General features: G+C 38.4%; 1 pseudogene; it reads left to right on the top strand.

Annotated features, from left to right (window-relative positions):
- LOC107627221 lies at nucleotides 5,303–9,811 on the top strand (annotated as a pseudogene).

The raw sequence follows: 10,634 nt of genomic DNA, 5'->3' as shown, positions 1-10,634 counted from the left end.
TGTAACCATATAAATAAGCTCAAATCTCACAGGTTGTATGTTCTTTAGCTATAATTCATGTTCCAAATACAACTTCCAAACAAGTTTTAACATAAAAAAAAAAAATTTTTCAATTTAAATTAGTGAAATTTTTCAAAAATAGAGTCCTAAAAAGAAATTTATTATTTTAACCAAGTAGTAACTAAATGCACAAAATCAAATAAATATACAATCAAATATGCAGATGCAACAATGAACAAATAAAGAAAATAAGATTATTGGTGTTGAAAAGAAAGTACTAACCCACGGAGATCGGTATCGACCTCCCCACACTTAAAGGTTGCACCGTCCTCGGTGCATGCTAAGATGTACAAGTGGACGAGCTATTCCAACTGATGCTTTTCTTCAAGATTTGTGCAGATGGACTTGTTTGTCTCCCCTTTTAAGCGTCTTCCGGTTCTCTTCCTGGTGGCCATCCTGAAAGAAAAAGGGAAGAAAGGTAACCCAATAATAGAGATAAGAAAATAAATGAAGTATGGTTGGGTTAATGCCAAATGATAAGGGTCTCATTTACATGGAAGCTTCAACATGTACGTGAGAAAACAAATAAAAGCACATGGCAATTCAAGAGTGCAATAAATTGCAACAATAGGGAAGAGAGTGTGGGTAAGGAGAGGTAATGTAAATTCATGTCAATGCAAAAAGTAATACAGGTATAAAAGATTGGCATTGATATAAATAATATAACCTATCCAGAATAAAACAAGTCACTAAGCACCCAAAAATAATTCAAGGGAAGATGCAACAGTTAAATATGAAAATTTTTAACACCAAAGGAAAAATAATTAATTTAGAAAAGAAAATAAAAATATGCACAAAATTAAAATGCAATGAATGAAAGTATGCAAATAAATAAAATAAAATAAAAGATAAGAAGAATGAGAAGGGAAAGAAATAAAGTAAGAAAGAAAGAAGAAAGAAGAAAAGATAGAAGAAATTAGGATTGGGAAAGAAAAATAAGATAATTGGCACTAATCTAGATAGGTTATGCGACGCTGGCGACGCGGACGCGTGAGTGACGCGGTTGCGTGGTACGCGATAAGGTCAGGTGATGCGGACGCGTGGGTCATGCGATCGCGTGGCCTGATTTGTGCGATTGGCGCGAGTGCAGCCTCGCATTCGCACAACTCTCTGTTTGAGATGTATTTTTGCAAAAAATCTGGGTGACACGGTCGCATGGTTGACACGATCGCGTGGATGGCCTATTTCCAATATGACGCAGACGCGTGGGTGACGCGTTTGCATGGGAGGGCTTGGGCTTCCAGCACGAGTCCAGCCCCATTCCAGCTTAACCTTCGGCCATGCACCCTTGTGACGTCAATGTACATGGCACGCGGCCGCCTGGGTAACGCAGTCGCGTGGGAGGCCAAAGTTCCCATGTGACGCGGACGCGGCGGCGACGCGGTTGCGTGGGTCGACTTGTGCCACTGGCACGTCTCCAGCCACGCTCCAGTGTGACTCTCTGTTCGTTTTTATTTTCTCCCCTCTCCTTGCGACGCGGACGCGTCGCTGATGCGGTCGCGTCGCGTGGCATTTTTTTATCTGAAAAGAAAATGCAGAATGCAGTGTTAATATGAATGTGATGCAAAACTCCAGGTTCAATAGAATAAAATAAAACTCAAAAACAAATAAAACTAAATAAAAATGAAAAAGGAACGATCATACCACGATGGGTTGTCTCCTACCTAGCACTTTTAGTTATTGTCCTTAAGTTGGACATTTGGGGAATCCTTTGTTATGGTGGCTTGTGCTTGAACTCATCCAGGAATCTCCACCAATGTTTATGATTCCAATGTCCTCCGGGATCCCAAACTAGGTGCAGAAAGCTTTCAAGTAAGTTAAAGCAAGTGACCAGGCCCCAAGAATGGTGATTTCTGGGATGAATTCCGTGGTCCCAGACCTTGGCTTTGCACCCGTCTTCTTGTTGATCATCATTTTTCCACTTGGGTAGTGAACAGTCGGAATTCTCACTGAGACATCCAAACAGCTTCCTAGACCCATTCAGTTGAGTTTTATACCAACCTTTGCATTTAAACTTAAAGCTTCCAACCATAATGAACCTTGCTTGACAATTCTTATCACTGGCCATCTTCTTCTTACTCTTAATGCCACAAAGAGCTCTAAGTTGACCATCTGTCTCCAGTAGCCTATATTCAAGTGGGATTAGAAAGCTATGGGATATGAATTTTACCCACTTGAATGTTGTGAAGGATGATGGCAACTTAGGGGAGGGGTTTCCAACAACTTTGGCAAGGTAATTTCAAGCTCCACTCCCTTGTGCTCTTCTTTGACATCTTCTACCTCTTGATCAACCTCTACAAAATCTTCAACCATGATCTGCCTTGGAGGTTGTATGCTCTTCTCAACATCAACATCAAACACCGTGGAAGGAGGCTCTGTGACTGGACTTTCCAATGGAGGTATAACATCTCTTAAGTCTGCAACCACTTCTTCCTTTTTAATAATTACTGCTTTGTCCAGTTGTTTAAGTATAAAATCGTACTCATCCTTGATGTTTTTCTTTCTATGACAACTCCTTTCAACTATTCTTTCATCTTCAAGGGTCTCTCCTACCCTTACCTGTAGGGCCTCCTCTAGCTCTTTATGAAGTATGGATTCACGAAGATGATTCCTTCTTTCCTGTTCCATATCAATAGCATAATTGGATCATCTTGCTCTTGGATTGATGGATGTGGGTGCTCTTCCATGGATGGTGGTGATGGGATGGAGAGATTATTCTATTGTTGACAAGGAAGTGCACTAGAGCTTGAGGGTTGATTGTTGAAGGTATTTGGTGGTCTGATTTGGGTGAAGAGAGCTTGTATAGTAGAGTTTAGATCGGCAAGTGCTTTCTCCATGGAGGTTTGGGGTAGATAGGAGGGTTCATTTGGTTCATAAGGTGGTTGGTATGGTGGATGAGGGTTAGGGTCATATGGAGGTGAATGGTGGAAAAGGGCTTGTGAGTATGGTGGTCCCAAGTTGTGTTGAGGAAGTTCATAGGCATATGATGGTGGTTGTTGATAGTCCATTGGAGGTGGTTGTTGCCATGAGGGTTGATCAAATCCTTGTGGCTCCTCCCATCTTTGATTGTTCCAACCTTGATGCCTGTTCTCATTGTCTTCCTGTAACATAATTGTAACCAGACTCATAGCCAAAGGGGTGAGAGTTCATAGTAGTAAATAAAAATTAAAAATGAAAATAAAAATAAAAATAAATTTAAATTAAAAGGTTATTTAAATTTTTGAATTTGAAAATTAAATTTTGAAATTTGATTTTTGAAATAAGATAAGATAAGATAAAAATTTTAAAAATAAAAATCTGAAAATTTTTTTTTTGAAAAAATTAATTAAAAATATTTTTAAATTTAATGAGGAAAGAGAAAAATAATAAAATGACACCAAATTTCAAATTTTTAGATCAAAACGAAGAAAACAACTAAGAACAGCTTGAAGGTCAAGATGAACGTGAAGAACAACTTGAAGATCAAGATGAACACTAAGAACAAATTTTTGAAAAAATTTTTTTTTAATAATTAAATAAAAACAAATAACCTCTTAATTTATGAAAAAGTAAAAATAAAAACAAAAATAAAAACAAATAAACAAGCAAAAGAAAAATATTTACAATAACCAATAATAAGGCACACGTTTGCAATTCCCCGGCAACGGCGCCATTTTGACGTTAGGATTTTTGCCAGTAAAAAATTTCATAAAAATAGTCGCGTTGTAGATATAGTCTCTAAACCGACAGAAATCCTGATACATGCTCGGAAAGACAACAGGGGCATTCTAAGACACAAGGGCAGAATGGGAATTTCACACTTCCAGAGGGCCCCATCACTAGAGCACATGCAAAGAAGCTCAAGGAGAGCTTTGGGAACCTGGCAGCGCTTATGCATATGGAGCTACATCAAGTTCTAACCAAGGAAGAATGGACAAGACCCATTGGGTTAAGTCAGGACAGCAAGAAGCCCAATAATGCTTTCCGAATTCAGTGGGAGGCATAATTTATCTTTAAATTTTGAAAATTCTAGACTTTTGTTTTAGTTTGTTATGTGGTCAAAAGTTGTTAGAAGACTTGTTTTATCTGCTATGCTTAGTAGTATTTTTAGGGATTTTTAAATTTAAATCAAATCTGATCTAATCTAATAAGATCAAATCTGATTTAAATTAGTTATCTTATCTTATCTTTTATCTAGTTTGTTTGAGGTCTATTTAAACACCTTCTGGTGAGACAATTTACATAACTTTGATGAATAAATTTTCAGTTGCTGTTAAGCACGTTTATTATGTGAGAAGTGAGGTGAGTGATTTGCTTCGCTTGTTGCATGAGGAAGATTGAAGGATCCAACACTAAGGTGATCTGCGTGGTGGTTTCTTTCAGTTTTCGTCCCTCTGATCTAGGTTGTCAAGGACAGGTTCTTTGAAGGTCTAGTAGGGAATCCTTTCCGGTGACCTAGGTTGCTAAGAACAGGTATCTTAGAGGTCTAGTAGGAAAAACCTTTATCTTTTATATTTCCGCTGTGTCTCTTTTTTTTGGCTAATAAATTCCTCTTTTAATCCCATTCTTTTCTGGTCCCCCTTCCATTAGGATTTTACTACTTTGAATGTATTCAACCCTTTATCTATCTTTTTTTTTATTTTCTTATCATCTGGTATCAGTTACAGGTCGTAGGTAAATTCTTATTTATCTGCACGTTCCAGGATTTTTTTTTTAGTCTCTTTAGTTTTCTCTATAATTTCTGCAAATTTACTTTAAAATAAAAAAAAATGATATTTTTTCTTAAGTTCTATTACTGCAATTTCTGTTTATTTCAGTAAAAAAAAAACAAAAAAAAAAAAAACAAAAACAAAAACAAAAACAAAAAGCAAAAAAAAAAACAAAAAAACAAAAAAACAAAAAAAAAAAGAAATTTTAAATTTTCTCCTTGTTTTATCCTTTTCAATTTTCTTTGAGTTCCAATAAGGATTCAATTTTGCTAGTTTTGTCCTCCTAGTATCACTTCTTGCGTCCTTTGTCACATACTTTACTTATCCTCTTGTTAAGTTGAACATCTCTATCATTCAGATTATCTTAGTTTGGTGTCTCAATTCCTCATCTTCCGAAGTGCAACTTGTTAAAGCAATCCAAGAGTGGAAAAAGGCAAGAGTGGTGAGCTCAACAGAGGGTAAAAGCCACGTACTGAGTGAAACACGAGTGTCCTACTCTGAGTGATACACGTGAGAGGAGTGTTGTAAGGCCTTTTCTTTTTACTGGTTCATTGATGGCTAACACTGAAGAGAACCCCGATCCGCAACTAAATTTCTGCATCGACGCACTTACTAGCATCCTTACAAATATTCAACAACGTCTTGATGACATGGATTCCCGCATTAACTCTTTCTCTCCTAAGCGAAAAGCACGGTCACGAGAATCTGTTCATAATGATTCTACGGAGTCTGAGGAGGAGCCTTCATCCAGATCCCGGCCTCATAGACAATCGGCAGATGTTGATAGTAACCTTAATGCTATCAAGATGCGCATCTCAGAATTTAAAGGCAGAAGTGACCCTGAGGAGTACCTGGAATGGGAACGAAAGGTGGAGCTCTTATTTTAATGTCATAACTACTCTAATGTGAAAAAGGTAAGACTAGCAGCTGTCGAATTCTCGGATTATGCCCTTGTCTGGTGGGCCGAGCTGGACAAACAGAGGAGGCGGAATGACAAACCACCAATTCTGTCTTAGGAGAAGATGAAGAAGGTCATGCGACAACGGTTTGTCCCTTCTTACTACTACAGGGAGCTACATCAATGGCTCCAACGGTTATACCAAGGTTCTAAGTCTGTAGATGAGTATCATAAGGAGATGGAAATGCTACTAATCCAGGCAAACATCGAGGAGGAGTATGAGGCTACTATGGCACGTTTTTTAAGTGGGCTGAACCGAGACATTGCAAATACTGTCGAACATCTCCCATATGTGACTATGGAAGACTTGGTGAACCTAGCTATCAAGGTGGAAAGACAGCAAAAGGGAAAAGGGCTGCGTAATTCTACTTCAAGGTGGGATTCGAGAGGTGCTAATTTCGGGGAGAAGACTGGATCCAAACCTACCGAATCAAAGGAGAAGCCCACAGAGCAGCACAGGAAGACACACACGCCTAATTCCATTTCTAAACCTCCTGCACGGTATCGTGATATTACCTGCTTTAAGTGCCGCGGATTAGGCCATTATGCTTCCGAGTGACCAAATAAAAGGACCATGGTAATTAAAGCAAATGATATTTTCTCAGAATCTGATAACTCAGATGGGTTTGAAGACATGTCACATGCGGATGATGCTACAGATCATGAAGTTATAGTTGAGTATGCTGTTAGTGGCGAGACCCTTGTTACTAGGCGGATCTTAAATGTACAAGCCAAGGACGATCGTCTAGAACAGCGAGAGAACATCTTTCATACAAAAGTTTTGTTGGGAGATAAGGTTGGACTCATGATCATTGATGCTGGAAGTCATACAAACGTTGCTAGCTCTACGTTGATCACAAAGTTGGGGTTGAAATGCACCAAACACCCTAACCCTTACAAACTGGAGTGGCTAAGTGATGTGGGTGAATTGAAGGTTATGAAGCAAGCCCGCATACAGTTCTCTATTGGGAGATATAGTGACGAGGTACTTTGTGACGTGGTTCCCATGCAGGCTTGTCATCTACTTCTAGGCCGTCCATGGCAGTATGATAGGAAGGTGACCCATGATGGTTTCACAAACCGATACTCTTTCACCTATCTTGGGAAGAAGATTACCCTTGCACCTTTAACACCTAAAGAAGTGTACCTGGAGCAACTGAGCATGCGCAAATCTACTACAGAGTCTTTAGGATGTGAGAAAATTGAAAAACAGGAGGGTAAAGAGAGAGCTCTGAGAGATGAAACGTGTGAGAAAAAGAGTCAGAGTCTGAGTAAAAAAGAGAGTTTTAAAAGAGAAACATCTGTGGAGAGTGAGAGTGCTCACAAAATATGTTTTTATGCAAAAGAAAGGGATCTGAAGCATGCTAGTTTAAGAAAAAAAGCATTGGTGTTAGTACGATTTAGAGAGTCTTTACTTTCTACCATTGAAACTAACCATGACCTGCCTAGTGCTTTTATTTCACTCTTGCAGGAATTTGGCGATGTCTTTCCAGATGAGCTACCCCCAGGTTTACCTCCGTTACGAGGCATTGAGCATCAGATTGACTTTGTTCCCGGATCAAGCATTCCTAACCGGCCAGCTTACCGGACCAATCCTAAGGAGACAAAGGAACTACAATGGCAAGTCGAGGACCTTTTGGCTAAGGGTTTTGTGAGAGAAAGCATGGGTCCTTGTGCTGTTCCAGTACTGTTGGTACCAAAGAAGGATGGCTCATGGAGGATGTGTGTTGACTGCAGAGCTGTAAACAAGATTACGGTAAAGTATCGCCATCCTATTCCTAGACTTGATGATATGCTTGATGAATTACATGGATCTGTTGTTTTTACTAAAATAGATTTAAGGAGTGGTTATCATCAAATACGAATGAAGCTTAGTGATGAATGGAAAACAACCTTCAAAACTAAATATGGTTTGTATGAGTGGTTAGTTATGCCATTTGGTTTGACTAATGCACCTAGTACATTCATGAGATTAATGAATCATGTTTTGCGAGAATTTTTAGGTAAATTTGTGGTTGTTTATTTTGATGATATCCTTATCTACAGTAAATTCCTTGATGATCATATTTTGCATGGTCAATCTGTTTTAGAGGTACTTAGAAAGGAAAAATTGTATGCTAATCTCCAAAAGTGCTCGTTCTGTCTAAGTAAAGTCGTATTCCTAGGTTTTGTGATAAGTTCTGCAGGGATTGAGGTAGATGACGAGAAGGTGAAGGCTATTAGAGAATGGCCCACACCTCAGAGTGTCTCTGATGTTAGAAGTTTTCATGGTCTTACGGGTTTTTATCGGAGGTTTGTTAAAGATTTTTCTACTATTGCTGCACCTTTAACTGAAATCATCAAGAAACATGTTAACTTTAAATGGGATGACGAACAAGAAATTGCCTTTAACACCTTGAAAGAATTATTGTGTTCTGCCCCCATTCTTATTTTACCGGATTTTTCTAAAACTTTTGAAATCGAATGTGATGCTTCCGGAATTGGTATAGGTGCTGTTTTAATGCAGGAAAAGCAAGCAATCACCTATTTCAGTGAGAAGTTGAATGGATCCCGTCTCAACTACTCAACTTATGATAAGGAGCTTTATGCCTTAGTGCGAGCTTTAGAAGTGTGGTAGCATTATTTGCTACCTAAGGAATTTGTGGTACATACTGACCATGAATCTCTCAAACACTTGAAGGGTCAAGGGAAGCTAAACAAGAGACATGCAAAATGGATAGAATTCCTTGAATCCTTTCCGTACGTAATCGCCTATAAGCAAGGTAAGGAGAATGTGGTTGCTGATGCATTATCTAGAAGATATTCATTAATCACAACCCTTACTTCTAAACTGTTGGGTTTTGAGTGTATGAAGGAATTATATGCATCTGATTCTACTTTTGCCTCTATCTATGCTGCATGTGAACATGGTGCACATAACAAATTCTACAAGCATGATGGTTTTCTTTTTCGGGGTAATAGGATTTGTGTACCTTCTTGTTCTATTCGGGAGCTACTTGTTCTAGAATCACATAGTGGGGGTTTGATGGGTCATTTTGGTGTGCATAAGACTTTGGATATTTTATCTGAGCATTTTTATTAGCCCCACATGCGTAAAGATGTCGAAAAATTTTGTGCCAAATGCATTACCTGTAAACAAGCTAAATCTAAGTCCTTACCACATGGTTTGTATACTCCTTTACCTGTTCCTGTGCATCCATGGGTTGATATTTCTATGGATTTTATTCTTGGTTTGCCTAGAACTAGGAGAGGTCGAGATAGCAATTTTGTTGCGGTAGATAGATTTAGTAAAATGGCTCATTTTATTGCTTGCCATAAAACTGATGATGCCACAAATATTGCTGACCTATTGTTTAGAGAAGTTGTGTGCTTACATGGTGTTCTCCAAACTATTGTTTCTGATCGTGATGTCAAATTCTTAAGTCACTTCTGGAAAGTTTTGTGGAGTAAGTTGGGAACAAAATTTTTATACTCAACTACTTGTCACCCTCAAACTGATGGTCAAACTGAAGTAGTAAATAGGACATTGGGAACCTTGTTGCGTGCTATTGTTGGTAAGAATTTGAAAACCTGGGAAGATTGTTTACCTTTTATTGAGTTTGCTTATAACCGAACAATCCATTCTTCCACTGGTTTTTCGCCCTTTGAACTTGTCTATGGTTTTAATCCTCTAACTGTCTTAGATTTAATGCCTCTACCCTTGAGTGATCTTATTAGCTTAGATGGAGTAAGCAAGGCTGAAAAAGTTAAAGCAATACATGCAAAGGCTCGTGACCTCATTGAGAGAAAGAACAAAGCCACGGCAGAAAGGATTAACAAGAGCCAAAAGAATATAGTCTTCGAACCAGGAGATTGGGTTTGGGTACATTTGCGGAAGGAGAGATTTCCTACTCAGAGGAAGTCTAAACTTGATGCTAGAGGGGATGGCCCATTCCAAGTGCTAGAGAAGATCAATAACAACGCCTACAAGATTGACCTACTAGCTGAGTATAATGTTTCTGCCACTTTCAATGTTTCTGATCTCTCTACTTTTGATATGGACACAGATTCGAGGACGAATCTTTTTGAGGAAGGAGGGAATCATACATGCTCGGAAAGACAATAGGGGCATTCTAAGACACAAGGGCAGAATGGGAATTTCACACTTCCAGAGGGCCCCATCACTAGAGCACATGCAAAGAAGCTCAAGGAGAGCTTTGGGAACCTGGCAGCGCTTATGCATATGGAGCTACATCAAGTTCTAACCAAGAAAGAATGGGCAAGACCCATTGGGTTAAGTCAGGACAGCAAGAAGCCCAATAATGCTTTCCGAATTCAGTGAGAGGCATAATTTATCTTTAAATTTCGAAAATTCTAGACTTTTGTTTTAGTTTGTTATGTGGTCAAAAGTTGTTAGAAGACTTGTTTTATCTGCTATGCTTAGTAGTATTTTTAGGGATTTTTAAATTTAAATCAAATCTGATCTAATCTAATAAGATCAAATCTGATTTAAATTAGTTATCATATCTTTAGGATTTTAAAATTTAAATCAAATCTGATCTGATCCAATAAGATCAAATCTGATTTAAATTAGTTATCTTATCTTATCTTTTATCTAGTTTATTTGAGGTCTATTTAAACACCTTCTGGTGAGACAATTTACATAACTTTGATGAATAAATTTTCAGTTGCTGTTAAGCACGTTTATTATGTGAGAAGTGAGGTGAGTGATTTGCTTCGCTTGTTGCATGAGAAAGATTGAAGGATCCAACACTAAGGTGATCTGCCCGGTGGTTTCTTTCAGTTTTCGTCTCTCTGATCTAGGTTGTCAAGGACAGGTTCTTTGAAGGTCTAGTAGGGAATCCTTTCCGGTGACCTAGGTCTATCTTAGAGGTCTAGTAGGAAAAACCTTTATCTTTTATATTTCCGCTGTGTCTCTTTTTTTTTGG

The sequence above is a fragment of the Arachis ipaensis genome, chromosome B02 (genome assembly GCF_000816755.2).
Source record: "Arachis ipaensis cultivar K30076 chromosome B02, Araip1.1, whole genome shotgun sequence".
Classification (NCBI taxonomy): Eukaryota; Viridiplantae; Streptophyta; class Magnoliopsida; order Fabales; family Fabaceae; genus Arachis; species Arachis ipaensis.
This window is presented reverse-complemented; position numbering and strand designations above follow the sequence as displayed.